This window comes from Lynx canadensis, chromosome B1, assembly GCF_007474595.2.
Source record: "Lynx canadensis isolate LIC74 chromosome B1, mLynCan4.pri.v2, whole genome shotgun sequence".
In the NCBI taxonomy this organism is placed as follows: Eukaryota; Metazoa; Chordata; class Mammalia; order Carnivora; family Felidae; genus Lynx; species Lynx canadensis.
The window spans coordinates 180,935,381-180,960,741 of NC_044306.2; the positions used below are offsets into that span (position 1 = coordinate 180,935,381).

At 38.0% G+C, this 25,361-nt stretch overlaps 1 protein-coding gene and 1 pseudogene across 3 annotated transcripts in view; one reads left to right on the forward strand and one right to left on the reverse strand.

Moving 5' to 3' along the window:
* Positions 1-25,361, reverse strand: part of PCDH7 (protocadherin 7) — a 422,491-nt gene that overhangs the window by 323,526 nt on the left and 73,604 nt on the right. The gene's annotated exons all lie outside the window — the stretch shown is intronic.
* On the forward strand, positions 16,813-17,520 carry LOC115511684 (annotated as a pseudogene).

A 25,361-nucleotide genomic window follows, 5' to 3' on the forward strand; every position in this document is an offset into this window, starting at 1 on the left:
ATGATGGATTATTGACAAACTGTATTACTGTGATGCATTTTTTAAAAGCGTATGTTTGTTCCTATAAGGTGCTGTTCCAGTTTGTCTTGATAGTCAGTGCATTTGTTTTATGTGCGTCTATTATCCTCCTCCCGGAGAATCCTAACCCCACTATGACACGATATGCTGACTTCCTAGGAGTCCTGCTTTCCTTCCAAAAAATCCACAATCGATATTTATGGTTCTCATCTCAATAGAGGTCCTCGAAATAAATAAACAAATACCTAATAGTGCCCCCATGGCTTTAATGAGGTTATCAAATGGAGTAGAACTTAAGATTTGCCATTAGGTTTTTTTTTTTTTGTTTTTTGTTTTTTTAATTTTTTTTTTCAACGTTTATTTATTTTCGGGACAGAGAGAGACAGAGCATGAACAGGGGAGGGGCAGAGAGAGAGGGAGACACAGAATCGGAAGCAGGCTCCAGGCTCTGAGCCATCAGCCCAGAGCCCGACGCGGGGCTCGAACTCACGGACCGCGAGATCGTGACCTGGCTGAAGTCGGACGCTTAACCGACTGCGCCACCCAGGCGCCCCGCCATTAGGTTTTAAAGAATGGCCAGGTCAGAGTGAAGCCTTCTGCGGGACATGAACAATGAGAAGGATATAGCAATAATGCTCGAAGGGAAAGAAGGAAGAAAGAAGGGAGAGAGAGACACACACAGAGAAAGAGAATGATGGAAGACAGAAGAAAATAATAGCTTTTTTAGCCAGATACACACCAGAAGTCAAATTTGAGGAAAAGTCTACATTTGCCCAAGTCATGTTCCCTATTATTTTAAGGTACTGGCAGTCCCTTCATCTTATTAAACATTAACTCAAAAAGCCCATCAATGCTTGGCTTAGTCTGACCTGACATTTTAGAATTTTTAAAAAACGAAAAAAAAAAGAGCCACACAAAAGCACATTAATATTGTTTGATATGTTTGAAATGATCCAAGGGCTTAAGTACTTAAACCACTGTAGTTCATTCTCAAAACTCCCAAAGAAGTTTTAATATTTTCCCTGTTGCCACACGTGTTCTTTGGGCATCTACACAAGAGCAGCTACTCAGAACCATCATAATGGCAAAACAGCAGTTCAGGAAGAAGCACCAATTGGGGTGCCTGGATGGCTCAGTCGGTTAGGCGTCCGACTTTGGCTCAGGTCATGATCTCACGGTTCATGGGTTCGAGTCCCGCGTTGGGCTCTGTGCTGACAGTTCGGAACCTGGAGCCAGCTTCTAATTCTGGGTCTCCCTCTCTCTCTCTGCCCCTCCCCTGCTCGTGCTCTGTGTCTCTCTCTCTCTATCTCTCAAAAATAAATAAACATTTAAAAAAATTTTTAAAAAAAGAAAGAAGCACCAATAACAGCAATACAGATCTGACATGTTATCTTTTCCCTGGCTTCCTGACAATCCTCAGGAAATGAAATATGTGGTTCTGAGGAAGTAGTCCCTTAAATCTTAGCGTGACATTGGTCTGTCTTAGAGTTCCTCAATATTCATGGGCAACACACTAAAAAGAAACTGATAGCTGAAAAGGAGAAACAGATTGAAAGTTTAGTTATATACAAACAGTAAGTGCAAATTAGAAATGGTACCACAGTACACGGAGATATAATACCCTTGGTAGTCTTTGGGCTCATATCACAGATTCCCCAAGATGCACCAATCAATTGCCAGATTCATTGAACATGAATCACATAAATAATATGCCTTGTCCATAAACCAAGACATGACTCAACAATGTCGAATCTGTAGAGGGAGAAAGCAGTACATTGGTAATATTGCCTACTATCTAATGCGGTACTCTTCATCTTGGTTATTGGCATCACTGTCCACTTCATTGTTCACGATAGGAACAACACAATAATCTTTAGGCTTTCACCTTCGTGAACAACATATCCCCATCTGTTCACCAGACTCTATCAATTCATCTGTACTTAGGCCTTATTGCGTCTCCCTTCACTTGTCCCTCCTTAAATTACTGCTACTTGGCTTGTTAGGTTACTCGTCATCTGTCTCCTGTCTTACTCCAATCTCTTTGCCACTAATTTCGGTCCTCCTAATTCATCTGCTGCCAGAATTATCTTCCTATAATACACATTTCAAATAATTACTCTTTCTCAGCTCTGATGGCTTCTTGTTTCCTACAGGATAAAGTCAAAACAACTTTTCATGGTATTCAGATGGCCCCAACCTACCTGTCATGCCAACATCAGCCCTCAATATTCTTCCTTATGTTTCAGCTTCCTTAACCACAAGTGAACAGAGTTTGAAGCCATTTCCATGCTCCTAAACTGTTTCTATTTCTTCTTCTTCCTCTGGCTGATAAAATTTTTCTCATGGTCATGGTCAAATATCTCCCCTCTGAAGCAGATCCCTCCCCCAAAGCGAGGCAATATCTCACACTTTGTCCTTGAGTAACTTGGTGCATATCTCTATCAACAGGCTGTGCTAGATTTGGGGAGCTTCATCTCTGAATTGCCAAGTCAAGGTACACCATACTTACACAGAACAAAATGCAACAATTTTGTTTATTCATTTTTTTCTAGGGAAAAAAAAGTCTTTGAATTGCCTTCATTGTATCTCTGCAAAATACCAGAACCACAAAGCTGAAGTTTCCCGGGAGATCGTTAAGTCATATTTCAAAGCATGTGGTGTCATTTTGTCCCCGCTTTGGAGTGGACAGAGTGCACACACAGGCTTAGTGGGAAAAGATTCTGTTGCCCGGAGAACACTTGGTGGGCAATGACCCAGAGAAAAGATAACGAGGGCTTCTAATGCTATCACCAAGAAGAGCTAAATGAGAAAGATTTCGCAGATGGTGAAGGAGGAAACATGTATATGAGGGAAGAAAAAAGAAACCTCATTTTAATCACACACTACCAGACAGACAGCCATCAAGAGGAGTTCTGCCTTTGCTATGATTGATATTTCTCAAAAATTCTCCTCACTTATGGGCCTCTCCAGATTCTGGGTTCTTTACTCCAAATTTGCCGAAGAATAAAAGGAAACTGCTTTTGCTGAGCAAAACAAGAAAGAAGCACTTTTGGAGTGAGATGTAAATGATAACCCTAAAATTAGAGAAATTGGAAATTCTCATTTTTAGTTGGGTGCTTTTCATTCTGCAGAGGCAGCACTCTCAGACCTGTTCTGAGTTCGCCTATCCCGTTCTAGGATCATTTGAGTATGTTAGGTTTTCAACTACTCTAAACTCCAAGATTCTAGCTCCTGATATTCTCAATCTCATAGGAACCAGGAGTTTCCACAGTATGATTTCATGGAGTGTATCACATTCTATTCTCTGGAAGTCATTTCTTCAAATGGTTCTCGTTATCAAAGACCCCCGTACACCTACGTGGCATCATATTTAAATTTTTCAGGGACTTCATTGTAATCTCAGCAGTATCTGGCTGTCAGCAAGAAGGTGGTATAAGGGACTATAATCATTTTGCACAGAGTAAAGACAGGTCTAGCAGAAAATGTCTAATTCTAGGTGATGGCTCCTGCAGAGTCGGTAAAGGGCACGTACTAATAAGGAACTGCAAAAAAGTACCAGTGACGACATACTGGTTGGAAAAAGCAAGCTCAGCAGATTCACTGCAGCTAATAGACCCATTACTGCCGCATGTCAAGCTATGAAAAATACGAAAGGACAGGAGCATCACAGTGAAAAGGATAAGAAGATGGCGACTACCGTTAAAAAAAGAGATACATTGGAATACCTGAATCATGCCTCCATATTTTTATTGGCTGAAAGTTAAGGTAACCGTGTCATCAAATCTAACATGGAGAACTAGGTGAACCGTCTATCAAATCTATCACACAGAAAAGTGTGCCAAAAAGCTTGTCCAGGACAATCGCTGCATTTTAATTTGCTACAGATATCACACTCTATCACCAAATGCTTCACTCTGTTACTATCAGTCCAAAGCTCATTTCTAGTCATGCCTGTATTGTTATCACTGTCATCTGCTACCACATTCAGCCTCTAGGGCTTGGATCTTTGTTATTTAACGCTTATGCGTCTTTTCTCTTCTTACTTAGAAAATGTAAAACCAGGCAAATGAAGAGAATGATAATGCGTGAAAATATTCTATTGCTTTTAAAGGGAATTAATTCTCCACGTTCTTTCTAAAGCCTTCTGCTACCAGCGGAAGACTGAGGGTCATGGTTTCTCTAGAAAACTGTGAGCTAGACCAGGAGTAATGCCAGGGCCCGGAAGCCTCTGGTAAGTTACCTCCGAGCAGGTGCTTACCAGCGTGCCCCAGGGCTGCGCTCAGGAATAAAGCACCGTCCCTGTGCAATGACCACAAGAAGCACCGATGCTTAAAAGCCACGTACTTGAAATGTCTCACTGAAAATATAAATTTTTAATATAAAGAGGTGGAGGCACAACATAAGTAAACCAAGATGGATTCATAAAAATGCACACAGTATCCCCATAGGAATGCAAAATAGCTATTTAAGGCTTACAGTACCATTTATCAGCCAGGAAAATAATAACACAAACAAAAGATGAAAACACAACACCTGACCTTTTACACAGCTCGCTGTTAGTCTGGGCCAGGCTGTGGCTGTTCAATGCAACAATGAGAAAATGTTTCTGGATGTGGCAGGTGACATTCCAAACTTAGCATTCACTGGCCTGTGCCGTAAAACATTTATAGCATCCAGCCCTCCGTTAGGCATGGCTTCAAATTTACTGATTATTTTGAGTAAAAATGAAATTAAATAGTAGAAGATTCCTGCAAATAAATGTAAAAGCAGGTGCTCTTTGAAAACGGATTTGCTTAGGTCGGGAGTGAGGGTGAGTGGGGTGCACTCCCATGACCTCACTACCAAGGAGTTTAATTAATCATGCATGGAAGAGAGAGGATACTCTCGGGTTACTGGCTTGCCCCTTAAGAACTTACTCTACGTTATCACCCAGTATCTGAGATACTGATCCTTTGCTATCATCAGTTTCTATGCTGTTCTGTGATGGGGCTTAACTCGATTTATCTAACTCTTAATTTCACCGTTAATAAAAACTGAGCATCAAGGAACATAGCTCACAAGGTTCTGAATAGTGCCTCTGGGATACACATTTTATCCTTCCCACTGTTTCTATTCTGGTGACATCAGTATGCAGAAGCCATTTCAACTGAATATTCCTAGACACAATAAAACTGTACATAGAAGGATAGGTTTGGGTTTAAATTCTGGCAATTCATACATGCGGCTAGCACCAGCACAGGGGAAATCCTGGGCATTCGGGAATATAGGCCATTTGTCACTGGAGATTATGAAGGAAATCCTGGAAGAAGCGCAGGTGTCTCTTCCTTGAAGTCTGTGAAGACAAGTGGATCGGCAAGCAGAGGACTGTTCCCTCGAATCTATTTCAGGCTAACCCAAGTGGTGAGAAACCTTGCATAGACAGGGCTATCTATGTCCAGCATCTGACTTAGACCTTGAGAAGGCCACAGTCCTTTGCTTTATCTCAAAACCAGTTTAGCCACATTTGTATGTTCGGGATTTTGGGTCAAGCCGGAGACTCACTAAACACTATGACACAAATGTGCATGTGGAACTGAACATCGCCTTTTCCTCTGATACCTAAATTAGGCTGATCTCTTTCCTCTGCATGACATCTGTCCTTCCGGAAGCCCAGAACTGCAAGGAAAGGGATGACAGTCATTTTGTACCGCTGCTTGGCTGAGAATCAGAGAACTCACTTTTGGTGATTCCCCAGTATCTGCAGATGGAATGATAAAAACCTGGTCTTTGGAATCAGACAGACCTGAGTTTGAACCCAGGGCAGTCATTTACCAGTTCCAAGGCTGCAGGGCAAGTTATTTAACCGCATCTGTGAAATGGGTCAAACAGTGCCTGTCTTCCGTTGTGACAATTCATGGAGCCTCAGCTCAAATGCCTGCTCGAGAAATGTGGATGGTCATGAGGATGTTATAATATCAAAACTTAAGCATTGGTCCGTGTTTTTTTTTAAATGAGGCACAGAAAAATATTAATGAGAGTAGAGGTGGGACCATGTGCTAAAAATACCCTGCACAAGTTTGTAACGACCTCCCAAGTTTTCTCCACGGTTGTTCCTTTTTATAAATACTGTATTTTCTTCATGTGTCATCCCCTGTGAAACCCTGTAGTCTGCTGTGTTTTTGCCAATGTGCCAGATAATCAGCAGATCACATTTAAAACAAAATGTTCACATTTGTATTAAAATGTGTCACTCCCCCAACCTCATTTGCCCCTAAATGAACTGTATATTTGGTATTTTGGCAGTCATTTTACATAAGATGTGTTGGTGTGTTGGCTATAACTAACATAACCTCAAAACTTCTTCATTCCTTAAAAAAAAAAAGCTAGTGTTGTTTACTGAGCATAAGCTTTATTTTCCCACAGTAATGTGCTCAGTTCCTCATTAGAATAATATATTACTATTTTTAAATCAATTTGAATATGATTTACCATATTTCCCGTGTTGCTGTACATATGGTTCTTCATAGGCAAGTGCTGGTCAAATATACTACTTCTTGTAGAACAGACTATTTTTTTTAACGTTTATTGATTTTTGAGACAGAGACAGAGCATGAACAGGGGAGGGCCAGAGAGAGAGAGAGGGAGACACAGAATCTGAAACAGGCTCCAGGCTCTGAGCTGTCAGCACAGAGCCTGATGCGGGGCTCGAACCCACAAACCGCGAGATCATGACCTGAGCTGAAGTCGGACGCTTAACCGACTGAGCCACCCAGGTGCCCCAACAGACTCTTTTCTCAAGGGTCAAACGTAAACAATACGAGGAATCATTCAGATTAATATGTCACTTTTTAGATATTCCTCAAGGATCCAAAAAAAAAAAATGCCCGAGTCAGAAGTATGAAAACAAAGATAAACTAGGGACTCATGGTCCTTCTGGGGCTTTTTATGGATGAAGACATTTCTTTCAACAAAAAACGTACTCTATTTTATTATTTCTTTTGCCACCTTGGGCCTGTTTTGAAAGTGTTCATATCATTTTTTTCTCTTGTTCTCCATTCTGTGTGATTTTATTTGCTGGTATGCCATTGCTGTTTTAATAGCAGATGTTCCCATTATCAAGCGAGCCAAAATTGTTAGTTGAAAAAAATTCATATTTTAAATGTTAACTTTTCACCTGTTAGAACTCTTACCATCTTAATTGTTCTGGTGAATGCTTTTAGGAGAAGTCAAGATGCAGTTAACATATTTGGAGCACCTTTAAAACATGGGGCATGCTTCGTATCTATTCTGTGCCTCCATCCAGGCTTTATTCAGAACTTGTTTACAATAAACTATCTATGGTAAGTCATCTTCAAGACAGAAAAGGCCCCATTTTCCATATTCAACCCCAACCCCTTCAAAAATCTTTAAAATAATTTTCTGGAGGATTTACTTTCCAAAAAGAGATGAGCTCTTTGGTCAACCCCGGTTATAGGAATTTATTCATTATATCTTAGTAGAGAAAAGTTTTATTTGAGCAAATTAATTTGAGCAAATTCACCAAATAAATGATTTCATAAGCAACTTTAACTTCATTATTCAAGCAACTATCACAACATAACACCCCTATCAAATTAATGGCAGGGATAGACAATCTGAAGATGAATCATTTAACATGTCCTTCGCAAAACAGCAATGGAGTCTATTTTTACTTTATCTATTCAATTTCCCCCTAACAATGTGAAATTCCTGTACAAGCACAAAGCCATCTGCACTTAATTAATCACACAATCCACCCAAACATCATCAGATCCCAAGAGAATGAAAAAGTATGTGTGTGTGTGTGTGTGTGTGTGTGTGTGTAGTTAAATAGAATCTTTATGTAATACATTTAAATCTGGGCATATCTAAATGATCTAGAAAAAGAAGCATGGCCTTGCCAATCACTTAAATCTCTAATTTTAGAAACAGCCAGCCAGCTATAGGGTCCCCATCACTACCTTTTACCTTCCTGATACTGATTCTGCTCCCTAGAAAACATTATATTTAAGGTCTTGGTATGTATGACGGGAAATTTCTAAAAGAGCTCATGCATTAGGAGGCATGCCTTCTCTATCTTCCTAAAGATCAAGAAATGCATCACCTTCAGAAAAAAGCCACTCATTAGTGTTCTGTGTTCTGTGGGCCATAGTTCATCCAGCTCTGTCCCATCCTGTGACAACAGGAATGATGTACTCTGAAAAGTGCCCTTCCTTTTCCAGTCAGCAGATAAAAACCCAACATGGTTAGGAATAGAAATAATTACAGTAAAAATCAATAAGATTAAGTTTTACAACTATAGGTGTAGGGGAAAAAGGAGAGGCTATAAATCTCGCTGTTGCACTCTATTTTGCAATCTTTCCTGCCAGTAATTCTTTGGTTTCCAGGTGTTGTCATGTTTATTTGTTAGTCATGCTATTCCTTCAGGGTTGGTTGGTTCCCTGGGATCACTAAGCCACGAATACTGAAAAGAACATTACCCGGGAACCTGGTGTTCTAGATTCTAATTTCAACTCTCCCAGGATGAGTGGGCATATCTGAGACAGAGGCTTTAGATACATGCCCCCTTAAATATTTATCAGTAAAGAAGTCCTGACTAGCCAGTTCTGTGGAGCAAACTGAAGCTTACTATGGTTATCTGCTGATATATACATATATATGAAATTAATTATGACAACTGGAATTGTTGGTTTCTTCTCAAAGGGAAAGAACTGCTCTCTCACTGCAGAAAGAAATCATCTGGTGTTGGAGAATTAACAACAGCCAATCTCATACTATGGAGAAAAAAAAAAAAAGAAGCTCACGTTGTGAGTCCTAGAGCCTTCCTTCGAGTTAATCTGAAAAGTGGTGATATGGAGACTTCAAAACATTAACTAATTTTCATTTTCAGCATGACACATATTAATGAGTACCTATTCTTGCCTAGGCACTGCGAGGTATATGAAGGCTACCACACTGAAAAAAAAAAACACACAAAAATTCTTAAACTCCTTGAACTTACATTCTAATGAGCGAGAGAGAAATAAGTCAAATATATTTTGTAAGTACCCTACACACACATACACACACACACACACACACACACTAATATACATATTTGTGTACATGCATACATACATTGCACACATGCATAAATATGTTTTTAACAAAGTTAAAAAGAAGAGGAGAAAAGCGGGGTGTGTGGGATCCAAGTAGGAAAGTGCTACTTGGAATAGGGTGGTTAGGAGGTTCTCACTGCTCACCTGACCAGAAGGAGGAAAAATGCTGAGCTAAGTGGGAATTTGGAAGAAACAGCCCAAAAGCAGAGCAAATTTAAGGATTTGGAGCGGGGAGTGAAGCTGGCCTTGTCGCCAGAACAGGGAAGATGTGAGTGTGACTGAAGCTGAGTGAGAAGAATGTGGACAGAGATGTCTTACGTGGTCTTGTAGCTTTTGGTTTTAACTTGAAGTGGGATGTGTAACCACTGGAGGGCTTTAAACAGGAGGAATTTGAATCATATTTTGCAAGAATTACTCTGACTACAGTTTTAAAAATAGATTTCAGTAGGGGTCAGGGTTAGAAGCAGAGAGACTAATTAAGAGTCTTTAGACACTCTTTGCCATGCAGAAGAGATAGCAGAAAATTAAACAAAACAATGCAATAGCATGCGTGCCCCTGTATGAAAACAAAACAAAACAAAAGCTTTTTAACAAAAATCCACAGCATCTTGAAAAAAATGTAATCACCAAAGAGTTAATTGAAAGGAAAAGCCAACGGGATTTTAAAAATGCAAGTTCTTTGGGGCGCTGGGTGGTTCAGTTGGTTAAGTGTCCGATTTGGGCTCAGGTCATGATCTCATGGTTCGTGGGTTCGAGCCCCGCATTGGGCTCTGTGCTGAAAGCTCTGAGCCTAGAGCCTGCTTTGGATTCTGTATCTCCCTCTCTCTCTGCCCCTCCCTGATTCATTCCCCCCTTTCTGTCTCTCAAAACTAAATAAGACATTAATTTTTTTTTAATGCAAGTTCTTTAACAAATTATATAAGTCCCTAATCCTTTATTTGTCTTATATTATTCTTTTATGTATTTTTCTATACCTACTTAGTGAAATTTATAAAACAGATATATGCAGACAAAAGGAAAAATTGAAATCCAAATATTTTTTATGTATATTGCAGTCTCCTTTATGTTAGAACACACTAATAATTAAAGCCTAAAAACTAAATTTTAAATATGAAAATAATATGACAACTCAGTATGCTGAAACATAAAGAAAGGATGTCAAATTATGAGCACTGTGATAAAAGTCTCAGACACTATTTTGCTTTGAGCCCTCACAAAATCCCATAAAACAAATGGAAATGAAAAATCCAAAGATTTGAGATGTTAGACAACCTATCCAAGGTCCCAGAGCAAGTAAATATCAGGCGTCAGTTCAGATCCAGGTGTCTAATTCTAGATCTTGTTTTCTTCTCTTATACCACAGCTGCCATGGTCTTACTTGAAGAATTTTTTTTCTACAAAGTTTCTCAAAATAGAGATTGCACAGCCAAATAACCTAATATCTAAAAATGGTCTGTACTGTCAATAACTTGCCTTGATTTGGCCAGTCTGTACTCTGTTGGTCTGTACATCGCATTTCTGGCAAAGGGATGCAGGAATCTAGAGCTCTGGTAACTCAGGATGAAGAGGACTCATGAGGTTCTTCTGTGTTTGGATGCAAGTAAAAAGCCTTTAATGAAAACACTGAAGAGAAACTCCAAAAATGTCCGCTTCCCCATTTTGGTGGGGGGGTGGGGGATGGATGAATGCCCATCCATTAGTATCTTTTTTCTCCTCTCTTTACAGTAAAATCCTGATTTAAATGCACTTAATAAATCTTATCTTGAAAGGCAGGTACACATTTTTGTAAATTTTCACAGTTTGGAGAATGTTTTGTTTTCCACTACCTAAATGAAGAGATGAAAAACTGTTTCACAAACAAAGCTGAATTCCATGGTAAAAAATATGCACTTCCCACTCCCAAAATCTAAGAGAGGTAAAATAAATCTCATTCTAAAATTTTACTTCATTTTGTAAAGAATTGCAGCATAGATTTAATTTAAAATAAGCAACGTAATTAAAGTGGAAAGTCCCTGCTTACACATTTTAAAAGGTCAGTGTCAAAACTTGACACAAGAAAATGTGTTTCAAATTGCACCTTTTAAATTTAAATTCCTCTTTAACTATTCTCTACAAAGTCAGTCACTGCAGGAGAGGAGTACTTCAGGGAATTTTAGAAATTTAAAGCAAAATATGCCACTAGCAACATTATACAAAAACCCAAGAGAGATCCTGACATCATCTGAATTTCTTTAAATGTGTACAATATATCTTAAAATACATTTTAAGCCTATTTGGCAAAATTTAACTGGAAGTATTTTTTGAGTTTACTCTAAAGAAAGACAATAATTAAGAGGATAAACAAAACAACTGATTGTCTACAGAACATTGCAAATGAATAAGTAATAATTAATCAGGACACTCATTGGATGAGTGTCCCTATGTAATTGAGAGATTGTTTGGTAATATATTAAATGAATTCATTTACATTGTTTTAATAGTTTTGCTTAAAATTCTACCTGTAGTGAGATCCTGCATACATTTCCTTGATGTTTTCATTATATTTTATATACACATGCACAGGCACATATATATACACACACACACTCTATTCCTATGTGTTTCCTATATATGTGTATGAATATATACATATACATGTATATGTATATATATATATTATGTATATAGGAAATATATAGGAATATAGAGAGTGTGTGTGTATATATGTATATAAATATACATGTATATGTATATATACATATATGTACATACATATATATATACACACACACATAATCTGTACTAACAAATAAAAATGCACACATATATTTATAGTTCTCATATAAGTTACAAGTTAGATTTATTCTCTTTATTACACTTGTGCTATTTATTTCATGCTTGAATCCTCTAAGCCCACCTAGTACAGGGATAGAGTCTTATCATATCTTTTACATTCCCATCACGCCAAACACAATACAGGAAAACAGATGCTAAATTCATGAGTCTTAATTAACACATTTGTTTTAATGAAAACTATGGAAAAAATAGACGCCAATCTACTCTTTTACCCTTACATTGGGAGTTAAATGTGAGGAGCTAGTGAATTATTCCAAAAGCTAAAGAATATATTTAGTTAATAAATTTACATAAAGTTTATGTCATTTTTCAAGCCTTACACATCTCTCACAAGGAGATAGGGCCCACGTGATTTGTTTCCATATGTCTTTGTACCAGCTATTAATTACAGTGCAATGAATCCTGAACAAGAGTCAAAGGAGATCTTTAATACAAAGAGGCTTCCTCATATAAAAAGAAAATCAAGTAGGTAAAGGAAATAATATTTGTAGGCCAGAACAAGGTAAAAGTACAACTAATAATGATGTTCAGAGAAGAAAGGATAAATAAAACAGAGTGAATACTGTATTTCATACAGTTTCAAAGCAATTCACCGAAGAGTCCAATAAACTAAAGGAAATCATAACTAAGTGAGTCAACAATTGATATGATGAATGAAATTTTTACTGTGAATTTTGTATGAAATTAAATCTTACAGAAAAATTTGGAAAAGCCTAGTGAAAAAACTTTTCAAAGTATATTTCAAATGGCATCTGCTGTCCTCTTTTATATATAAATGTGTATGTGTTACATATTTAATATAAGTAAATATAATATAAATATGTTATATGTGTAATATGTGTAGTAATAAATAATAAATATATTATAGATATATATGTAAATATAGGTATATGAGTTTGAAAAATTTACCCGATTCATTAAAACGAAATGTAAGCAAGGTGAAATTGACTTCATGACGGTACACGTGAGTTCAGTGTCTCTTCTCTACACTCTAGGATGGATACTAGTCATATCGTACTTTTCCACTGTGTTCCTAGTTCCTCTATAAACTCCCTGAAGACAGGGACGGCACCTCATACAGCCCTCCACTCGCTGTCCTTAGCATACTTTCTTTTAAAGATTTTTTAACGTTTATTATTTTTGAGAGAGAGACACAGGGTGAGAGGGGGAGGGGAAGAGAGGGAGACACAGAATCCGAAGTAGGTTCCAGGCTCTGAGCTGTCAGCACAGAGCCCGATGCAGGGCTTGAACCCAGGAACTGTGAGATCATGACCTGAGGCGAAGTCTGCTGCTTAACCGACTGAGCCACCCAGCGCCCCTAGCATATTTTCTTGAGTGACCAAGTGACGTTTATTTGGAGAGATCCAAAGACTGATGGAATTCTTGCAAACTTACTCGGTAAGTAACATTCCAAAACGAATAGTTCACTTTTTACTCATGCCTCGGTCTGCCTCCCTTTTAAAAATTTCAGAGTTGCAAATAAATATGCAACAACTGAAAAAAATTGTTTTAAGAACTGGATTTTTCTCCATATTTAAAAACATCATTTCAATAGCTGACAGTCCAACTAATTTTTCACAGGAGAGGTTAGTATCCCTTATGTTTGAAGATGATGCCATCACCTACCAGAAAGATGGCACAGCCTTTTTTTGCCTCTCCTACATGTTCAGGATGACAGATCAGTAAAAGTGTTATTCAGGATAGAGCTAGACTATGGTATTCTGATTGAGTTACCTCATCTTAGATATGTTAACCACCAGAAACCCAATATATCTTCATAATGCTTAGAATTATATTTCCTTCATTTTCTAATTAAAGGCCTGATTATATTTATGACAGTTAGAGAATTTAATATGTGCATGTTTACTTAGTTGAAAAATTAAATTCAGCAGCTCACCTACTATTCACTACCGCTTTTATAATAAGAAGAAAAATGTAAGTAGCCTTAATGTTATTGTCTCAAAATAAATTAGATGAATAATGTTTTCCCTTCATTATATGAGAGGGGAAAGAAAAGAGAGTACTGAGAAACAGTTTTAGAAAATAAAGGGAGGGGTGCCTGGGTGTTAAGTCAGTTAAGCGGCCAATTCTTGCTTTCGGCTCGGCAATAATCTAACCGACTCATGAGTTCAAGCCCCGTGTCAGGCTCTGGGCTGAGATTCTCTCTCTGCCCCTCCTTGCCTTCTCAAAATAAATAAATAAAACTTAAAAAAGGCGGGGGGGGGTATACCCTTCAAGGAAGTGATTAAAGCTAGAACAGAATAAAAATGATAGTATATGCTAGACTGAAATTTTACTTTATGCTCTAAAATTTTGAAAATAGTTTAACAGAATTCACCAGTATGAACTATAATACGACTCACTTATCCAGTTTGGATTTTGAATTTGTCCTAAAAAGAAATTTTATTGACTTATTAGCAAACATTTTTGTACAATGTACAGAAGAATTCATATTTTGACTAGAGTATTCAAGTAATCCTAAGTGAATTTCTGAGGGAAAAATGATTCCATTATTTTAAATGTAATTTTGAGATGCTATATTGTTGGCAATATTTCCAAAATGTATAGAAAGAATAATAAAACAAAAGGGCTTGAAGACAGTCTCCAAACCATACTGTCACCCACCCTACTCCCAAAGAGATGTCACATACCAGAAAATGGAGAATTTTACAATGCTAGATGCTTAAAACAGTTGTATTTGTTAAACCGTCTAGTTGTAAAGCTTTAATGCTTAGGAATCTTAGATTCAAGAGCAGGTGTCTCATTCTCCATTCTTGAAATAAGCATATATGTCCTCGTATGTCACTTGTCCTTTGCATATACTTACTTCTGTCCCCTGAACTGAAAACTTTAAATTTGGGGACCATGATTTATGCACCTCTGAATTCTCTCACTCCACGTGCACTAGTCTGGGCCTTGGCTTTGTCTAATATTTCTCCTGCCCTCTACCTAGTGAAATGATGCTGTTATTTCAAGGCCCATTTCAGGTGCTCTGGATCATCTCCTGACGCCCTTCTGACTTCCACTTGCTTCCACAGAGAGCCACAGTGTGACTTTCATGGACCCTACGTTCTTTTGCCTTTGTGTAGCACTTTCATTATTAGAAAATCTTACAAATTATATGTTATGACCCCTGGAAAAAGATGAAGACATTAATATTACACACTAAAACATTTTATTTGACCTAAAAGGTCCTTGTTGCATCTGATTTTAAAAGAAGTTAAGACTTTGTCATTGGTTCCTAAGAGTATTTTGGGGCCAAAGTATTGTACCTACCATGCCCAAGGAAAGACAAATCTACCTTAGTGCCCCCCATAGCGCTCCAATGCCAGAGTTAAAGATTTTATACCTAGTTATTCCCCAAAGCACTTTATTAATACTCAGCTCAGTGCAAAAGCAGCCCCGAAGAAATGTTTGTTGAATGTCACTGATCAAGATTTCGCCTTTCCTTAGTAGGTAATTGATTATGTTTTACCTCTCTAAAACTTGTGATTTCTTTCAAAGAATAAGGCAAGGTCTTATGCACTTTTGTATATCCACGGACTCATACATTCCTTGGTATATAGTAAATATCTTTTGATTCAAACTGAATGAAATTGGTGCTTATCTTTGCCAATGCGTACCAGATGCTACTGACGGCCAGTGTGAAACATTTTTTCAAGGAGAGGGGACAGCATCCTGCCCAAGGAGAGAAATGCGTGAAGCTTCATTCAAATATTTGTCATTCAAATATATTCAGCTGTCCCATCCTCAGGTTTGATGCTCGGAATGGCCAAATCACTGGAAATTAACCCTAGTTGTAATCCATTACCAAGAATCACCATTGGATTTTATGAGTCGCATCCTTATATTATCACAGTGCCTTTACCTTGACTGCTAAGGGTTGGCCACAAGTCTCAGAATGAAAATCAAAAAATAAATGAGAAAATGAGCAGTTGTCTTAAAAATTATAATTTACAAAGGCTTGCACCAATTATTCATTACACATTTATTTATTCATTATACCAATACAATTCCTTGTTATATTTTATTTTTAATGAGTATAAAAGTACAAAAATAAACTAAGAACTTGTATGTAAGATATTATAGTAAAAACAGATCCAGTTAATTATTAGCTATTTAATATTGTCCTATCTCTACTTACTACATTAAAATAAACTACCTACATAAACTATTTGTATACTCATCCATTCAACTGACATGTAAGAAATGTTTCTTACAGATATTGTACCAGATACGAAGAACTATATGTTACCAAAGATCTCAGTCTAGTGAGACAAACAGTCCATTATATTACATTTAGATAAGTATTAAGAGAAGTAAACATTTGTGCCAGAAAAACACATGAGGGTTCCTAACTCTGATTCAGGTTGCAAGTGAGGAACTTGAGATTTCTGTTAATAAAATCATGAAAAGAGAACTAAAAAAGCCACGTATAAAATAGAAAAAAAAAAAAAATTAAGTCACCTATAATCCTACCATACACGCTTGAGCTACATGTTGAAGAACAGTGACAATGTAGCTGGAAGAAAAAGAGAATTTGCATTTGAGGCAGGCAAAAGGCAAACAGGGGTGAGATAGCATCACAAAATCAGAAAAGGTGCTAGAACGCTGGGGCCAGGGGAAAGGGATGTGTCATATATGATGTGAGTCCAGCCCTCCTCTTTGCCTCTATGGAGGGGGCAGGGGTGGAGGGGGGATCAAAGGCAGACGCAAAAGCAGGAGAACACCCCATACAACAGGAGGGGTGAAGTTAGCGAATACTCACACACCTCCAAGGGGCCAAAGGCCAGAATGAAGCAGAGCTGAAGAAATTCTACTAGTCTCCCTCCTCAGTGATAAGATGTTTCAGTCTAAGTGGACGATGACGATTGTCCTATTTCAGAAGCCTGCGGGTACTATCTCTGCCTCCTGCAAGGGACCAACTTTGACCAAACATGTTCACAGTTTTCATTCCTTCAGTTCCTCCTACCAGCACTAAAGACCAGCAGGGAGGTCATTTCCGGGCGGCGCCTGGAACCAAGTGGCCCACAGCCTTCAGAGCAGACTGCCTGAGCGTCATGGCGACTCCTGCGACACATACCTCACCCGTGACTCTCCCTCCGTGAAAAAGACACATCGCGGTGGTAGGAAACACAAAAGAAACGGGTAGAAGTAACAACCACCGCTGCATTTCAACGAGGAAGGATACCTCCTACTCCATTCTGCGCCTCCTCCTGCAGGGGCAACGATCCTGCCTCCCCCCAGTCTCCAGGTCCTCCTCACCCTGGTATGATGCGAGCACCCCATAAGGGTGCCATGATGCCAATGATGGGCCCTCTTCTTCCTGGGATGATGCCAGTGAGACCTGCTGTTGGGATGAGGCTGCCTATGGGAGGCCGCATGCCAATGAGGCCTGGGCCCCCGCTGATGAGACTTCCTGCTTGTTCCCATTATGGTTCCCACTTGGCCAGGAATGACTCAACCAATAGATAAGAGACACAAGAATCTCTTTATACCCATTTTATCTTACTTGGTCTACTTCAACAGGAGATCATGGTGCTGTGACTTCGGTTGTTTTGTAACAGCATGACAAGGAAGACTGGCTGCCCCTTCCTATCAAATAGGGAATCATTTCTGCAGAGGAGTTAGTAGGACACACAAGCACACACATACACACACACACAAGCACACACACAAAAGCAATTCTCATTTTTATTGTGAAATGTGAAAATAAAATTGTCAATTGTTTTAGTTAAAAAATAAAAATAAATGAAGATGAGCAGAGAAATGGCTCCCACTTGACCACCACAAAAACAAAGTCTCAGAGAAGTGCAGAGTTTCCCTCCAGGTCAGAGTTACAAATTAACAGGATCAGAACTAGCATTTCTGTCCCCCTCTTTTCAGTGGAGTTTTCAAGGCCTATGAGTTCTACAGTGGAAAACACAGAGAATTAGGGGCTGGAGAGTAGCTGATACTGCTACCCAAATCATTAATTCTGAACTTTTTTTATCTTAATTTATTTAGATAATTCCTTTAATTTTCCGTTTTGTTGAGTCTATGTAGTCATATCATTAATGCGACCTAATTTCTTAAAAGATTAGAGGCTTAACAGAGAAAGAGAAAAGAAATGATAAACTCTGTTTTTGCAGATCCATTTGTAAGCTTTTCAATAGTGAGTCAACTATGAATATTTCATAATTGCATATTTTCTTTTTGGGGACCAATAGCCATTTTAATATAGAAACCATTAATAGAATTACCAGATGGGCGCTTTATTTGCTTTTAAAGTGGTTACAAATAGTAGCAATTAGTCATTGATGAAACCTCTAAGTCAAGAGGTTTTGCAGAATTCAGCACCATGATAATTTTTTGGTATCATCTGCAAAACAATAAATACAAAAACGTTTGTAAAAAACAACATATGTCTTGACAATTTTCTAATTATCTGTGTGTAAAACAGTCAATTCTTCTGCACAGACGGAACTTTTCACATGACACATTTGGACTCCACAGCCTACCAAAGAGGACTAGAAATTAGTGAGCCCATATTTCTACAATTTGTTTGTATCTGATTCTACCCCAAGTCCAGAGTTATGTTTATTTTTCCCACAAAAAGAGGTAACTAATTGCTTTTATGAGAAACAGGGTGGGGGGGGTGGGTGTTGAACTGAAAGCCTGAATTTATTCAGAAATAGCATTAAAAACCAGTCTCCACACTTTTCAGTGAAAATAAGAGGGGAAGGATGCCAGATGGAAATCAGCCAAATGGTGTTGTTTTAGGAATTGCACCTAAGTTATCCTGAAGGCGGAAAAAAAAGAAGAAGAATGAGAGGGAGATTCCAACAGGATGCCCTGAAAAAGTTGCCTGCTTTACTTGTCATGAAAGGAGCACAGTCATTATCCAAACATCATAACAAATCTGTAAAAACAAAACAAAACAAAACAAAAAACCTACTGAATATTTTAGACCAGGAAATAACAATTTATAGTGACTTTTTGTGACATTTGGAATCGATCAATTATACTCTCTCTATATAATCAATGCTTGATGATTGCATTTAACTCCTTCCCAATGTATTTGTTTATGTAGTCGGTATTGGCATCTCTTCTATCCATCCCACAGCCTTTGTACATGTTTGGAACTCACTCATCGTCTGCAGATCCCAACACAGAGACGTGCCTACATGCCTGCCCACCTCTCCCTCCTACACCAGCTGAGAAAAGCAACCGCCCATGTCATTGTATGCTCCCCAGAGAGTCTACTGTCACTGCACCTGTTTTTGTCCCTTCAGGAAAAAAAGAAAAAAAAAAGAAAAAAAAAAAAAAAGAACCAGGGTTGAGACCTCTCTTGCTTGAAAGTCTCCAAAAATTTGGGCTCGAATTAAGGGTCTCGCTTTGGAATTTACAAAATATTTAAGATCAGAAAGCCTCTCGCAGATTGGGATTTTGAAAGTGTTCCAAGAATCACCAAGTTGCCTTTTTTACAAATAGATAAAGACTGTGACGATATGCGCTGGGTTAGGTCTAGGAACATAGTACATATTTAGTCAGAACACTTCGCTTCATCAAATTTTTAAATAAGCAACTGGAATCCAGATATATAGCATGTGTGGTTTCAGATTACATTTCAAAAGGCTAACTTCGCATTCACAGGCTTTGAAAAGGGGAATCCTTGAAAGGGGTATTTGAGTGACAAAAAAAAAAGGGGGGGGGTGTCCTAGTGGTTTTGGTTTAGTGAATAAAGCTGAGAACGGAAGTGTTGAGCTCCCAGAGGCACAGAAGCTCACTGGAACTTCATTTTGCAACTTGGAAGAATCCTCATTATTTTATCCATTTGACCTTTTGATTCCACTCCTTCCTGCCTCTGACAAGATTTTATTTCATCAATGTCCTTTCCCGTTTCTGTTCAACCTCTTTCTTTCACCCTATGAACCTACCTGAATTTCCTTATATTGTAAAAAAAGATCTTTCCTCATTTCTTCCATCACCAAATTGCTGTTTCCTTTCCTCTCCTGCAAAATTCATGGCAGAGTGCATGGCATTCAATGGTTCCGCTTACTTAAAACTCTCTCCATGAAACCTGATGTACTCTTACCTGGCCACCATGCTGATGAATCTATTAGAAACGTGACGTAAAGCAGTCTTTCGTCACTCTTTAATTTTGTTGATCTGAATTCTGGGAATTGGGCTTTAATATCCACTCGTGCACCTACGAATTGCTTAAACTGGGGCAGCTATTTAACTTCTCTAAGACTTAGCTCTCTTACATTTAAATTGGGGGTGCATGGGTCTTATTTATTTATTTATGGCCTGGGTCACTTTTAAGGACAGCCAAGTTTCCTTTGAGCAAATTACTTTTCATCCACTGAATTCAGTCTGGTAAGTCTGTTATTCAAAGTGTGTTGCCTTTCCTTAACCAAAAGGTTGACAAGCCGCCCCCAAAGGACATTTTGGCATCCCAATGGAGTTTGACCAGTGAGCACAGTGATGAAATACATTTTAACATAAGTGGATTTAAGACATTTCAGGAGTTGTATCTGAAGGAGAGTTGACCAATTCCTACTAATCCCTGAATTTACCCCTACCGTCTGGAGCTGGAATAGACTTTTCTTTTTCCTGACCATGTTCCTTCTTTCACCACTAGCCTCTCTCAAGCCCTACCTCAAGGCTCCCAAAGCTATCTTTGGTTTAAAATATTAAGTTATAAATTTGGTTTATATAGCTTGAAAACAAATTGTGTTATTAGTATTAAATGAGCTAATCTGTGTAATATTTTAATTAAAATGTTCAAAATTAAATTCTGAAATTAGCTTCTTTTCCGAGTCTATTGGTCTTCTCCTTTCTCCTCCAGCCTCCAATCATGTATATTTTACATCGTTTTCGCCATACACATCGTTATCTGTCTCCACATCATGCGTCAGAATCACACGATAAGGCTTTATCAGACTGTACTTGTCCCCTGACAAGTCTCTTTTTCTCCAGCACTTTTACTGTCAACTGCCCTCCATTTCACCAATGGAGCCATCATTTTAAACACTTACTGAGTTATACCCTTGCTTCAAAGCTTTCAGTGACTTTCAAATACTTACAGAATAAACCCAAGTTGCTAGACATAAAATTCAAGGCTCTTCTGGAGCTGAATTTACTTGCTCTTTCCAGTTCATATTGAGTCGCTCATCCCATATTTCCTACACTCTAACCACGCTGGATTACGCAACTTTTACCAAGTATGCAACGAAATTTGAGACTTTCGTTACTTTGCTCATAATTTCTTCTCCAGCTGAAATGTCTTTCTTCCTTCCTAAGTGTAAGTGGACTTAATTTGTTACAAGGGCCAACTAAAAAGTTTCTTGTTTCATTAAGCATTTCCCAAATGTCTTCACTTTCTTTCTTTATCTCTGTCTTCCTATAGCCTTTATAACACATCTGGCTGTCTTGGTTTGTTGAGAGCAAAATTGGTTTCTTTCCCATATTTACATCCCTCGCCTCAAGCACAGTGTCTGGGCTAAAGCATGTATTCCATAGTCATTACCAAGTAATTGGTTCCCTCTGATGATCTTCAGAATACAAAAATATATTCTGAATTATATATTTTATATAATTATATGTATATGTATATATATTGAATATATGGAAGGTATATGAAAATATATATTTCAAAATACTTTATATGGATAGATAGATAGATGATAGATAGAGTGCACATCCAAAATAATCTAGCACTTTTATACCTTTATACTCCTTTGGTTAATGCGTCAGCATGTCAGTACATGACTCAACGCAGACATCAGTATTCTTGATATATGTTACTTATCGGTATCAATAAAAGTTATATTCTGAATTTGCAAGCCAAACATTGAGAAAATCCTAAATTATATCCAATGATGTGATATTCTGGCAATATGTTATATCCGAGGCTGTACCCTTTCATAATAATATTAGCTGGAAAATTTTAAATTGTCACACCATAGGTAACAGCAGCATTAAAGGCATGATGGCATTCCTTCTGAAACCTATCAAAAACAATAAAAATTTCAAACAAAAATACAATCTCTTATAAAAATTAGACGATAACACATACTGAATATGATTTATACAGGATTTTACAGACATTTCATGGTGAAGCATAAAGCAGGTATTTTGAAAATTGTGCATTATGAGTGTGGATATTTATATATAGAATCGTGGGTTAAACGCTTTGCATAGATACGGGATATGCAACCTCCGCATTATGTGGAGAGTATGAGTGGCTTCAGCACCAGAGAATAACTTTGCAAGACATTTTTCTTGAAAGATTTAACAATATAAGCACCACACATTGATCATTATTCATAGACCAGGGGTTCTAAATGCTTGAAACACTAGACAGCCCCTGGCATGCTATAAGCCCTTTCAGCTCTAACAGACAGAAGCTGAATTTCCTTGATTGCCAGCCAAAGATCAGACAGAAAACACCCAGGCAGAAAGCATCTAGTCTAATAGAATATTGTTTAATTGGAATTAAAGGTGAAAAAAGAAAGAGAGAGAAAAAAAAAAAAAAGGAGCAACTCCACCGCCTGTGCCCTTCAATATTGATGATCCTTAAAATTTCACTGCCACAGAACTGTCAGAACTGTCTTACTACAAATGAAATCTTATGAGTTATTTTACTTTATTTTTTTTCCAAAGGAAACAGCAAATCCTAGAAACTACAGGGCAGTGAAAATCATATCTGTATTTGTGGTATTAATTCTTTTTTTTTTAACCATAAAACACAAAGAGGAAACAGAAATCATTGAAAGCACTTTAATAATATGTGGCAAAATAAAAAAATAAATAAATAAAAATACTTCTGGATAAGGTCTGAGATACAAATCAGCTTATAGCTGGAACATGAGTTCAGGCAATGATAGAGGTAAAAATGGGATTCCATAGATTTGATGAGTGAAGATGCTTTAAGCGTTCAGCCTCAAGATAGCCTCCAAGGCATGACTTCATTTGAGATCAGAGCTTAACATCAAGGAAAGCCTCTTTTGACAGCATTAGAGCAAAGGAAGTTTATGTTAAAATCATGTTTGTATTTCTCCCCAAACAGCATACAGAGTTGCAATATTATCACACAGATGCAGTTCCAGTTGACCTGAACTCCATCTTCAAAGAATGGTTTTGTGTCTATTGATTTTAGAAACCATGCATTAAATTGTATTCCTTTTGGTATTAATTATACTAATTCCTCTACTAAAGAATTAGGGCTCTGGGGCAAAACACTCTTTCGGTGCCAAGAAATGACCAAAGAGACCAGTTGTCTCTACGACTTTGTATTCTACATAAAGTATGGCAGCTGATAGCACCGAATTCCAAGTCCAAGAAAGATATATTTTCAGTTAAAGCGTAACTGCTATCCTGTGAGGGTTGCTTCTTCCTCTCTGGTGCTTCCTCCACCCTGCTTTGAAAGTTATTCCCCTCACAAATCAGGGTCACCACTCCTCTGTCTTTGAAGACCTCTGCTGTGTCACTCCCATCTCTCCCAGCGTCAAGTTGTATCTCCATAACATGAATCTAATGCCTTCTACATTTTGAGCTACTTTTCAGACTTTGTTCACACCTTCCTGCCTTGGCACCCACTTGTTGTCCACCAGAGCCCTCCCTCGTGGCAACATGTAGCTCTCACATCTGGGAAACACATATTTGTCTTGCTAACAACAGAGTGCCTGGAGTAGAGTAGATCCTGAGTGACACAGGGGAATGAGAGCCCTAAGAGAGCTCTAACAGGGCTCATATGATTTGTGACGTATGTGTACATAAATATGTGTAAATCCCCTCACCTGTGTCACCCAGCATTTCATATTTTACAAGAATGCAAAATCTCCATTACCTAATCTAGGGGAGAAACTCAACAAATACTTATCGAATGACTAATATCTATACACTTTATTGCACGTCTTCGAATCACCCAAGACTTCCATTTATAGCATCAAATGAATTCAGTCAAGCAATTGCTAAGCTACTGTAAGCAAAGTACTTTGCTAAAAACAAGAAGGAGATGGTAAATATGAGTCAGGCTTGGATGTTCCCAGTGAAGAGATTCTAGGGTAGAAATAATACGCATATACACTTTCAAACTATTCCATCAAAATATTCCATCATTAAAGACTGGAAGATTCAGGTAGCATAAAACCACACGGATAAAATGCCTTAAAATTAGCATGAATGACTTGGTAACCAGAAAAAGAGGGAAGGTAGGATTCCCTCATGTAAAGTTAGGAAGACAAAGGATTGTTGGAGGATGTAGCACTATAGCTTACGATAAACTAGTAGCAAAGTGTAAAGCAGGTAAAGTCACCTGAAAGTCACCAGGCTGAGCTGGAACACTGAGCTCACAAAAAGGAAGAATGGAAAGGACAAATATGAGAGGAGCATTAGAGGTAGAGGAATAGAATTCTAAAGTAAGGAATCTGAAGTCTACTTATGAGAAATGACTAGCACTATGTGTTCCTGAACACAGTAGTACGTTGACAACACTAAGAAGCAGTACGTCGTTCTGTCCTCGCAACACTCTGGGCAGCAAGGTACGCAATCCTGCAGCCTTCAGTGTAATATCTCAATCCACTACATGTAATTTGTACACAAATATTAATAGCAGCTCGACTATACTTTCCATGCCTGATCATGTTCTATGTTATAAGTCTTGAACAGTCACCAGCAGCACAAAGAGAAAGAGAGAGAGAAAGCTTTTTTTTTTTTTTAAAGCACATATTGTTACGATCCAATATTACTAGATGGCACAGTGAGTGGAACACTTGTAATAACAGCCATTTAGGCCTATCAGTTTCAAATTCGACTAAACAATAGGTAATGGCAACTTCTGCAGGACAGGGGTGGACCATACAACCAGCTCCATGAAAAGAAGTCAATTTAAAGATCCAACGGTAACCTATCTTTTAAAACAAGCTAATAGGAAACAATTACAGCAAAATATTCGAGGAAAACGGAAATAAAAACATTCCCAAATCTCAGAGTTAAACAAACTGAATGGCAGCACAAAGGATATGGCAATGACTGAAAAGTGCACTGCACAGAAGGTGCTCCCTAAAACAGCCAGAAATTTCCAATTAATAGAATTCCAAATATTCAAAGAAAGGGGAAGGGGAGGTGGGCTTATGAGCTTACCTAAACAGCCAGCTGAAGTCCACTAAAAAAAAAAAATACACCTGTTACATATTTCTCAGTGTTTGTTTGAAGAAATAATGTCTAAATCCCGAGAGAGACTCCTAGAAACAGCTCAAAGTGTGCATTGAAAGTTGACCATTTTTTATTTGATTCTCATGTTTGCATTTTCTAAATTATTCCAAAAACATCTTTCATTTCTAAATAATTCCGAAAACAGAAAGCTTATTCATAAAGGTGGTGAAGTATCTACCAATAAACAAGTTTAGATTCCTACCATCAAGT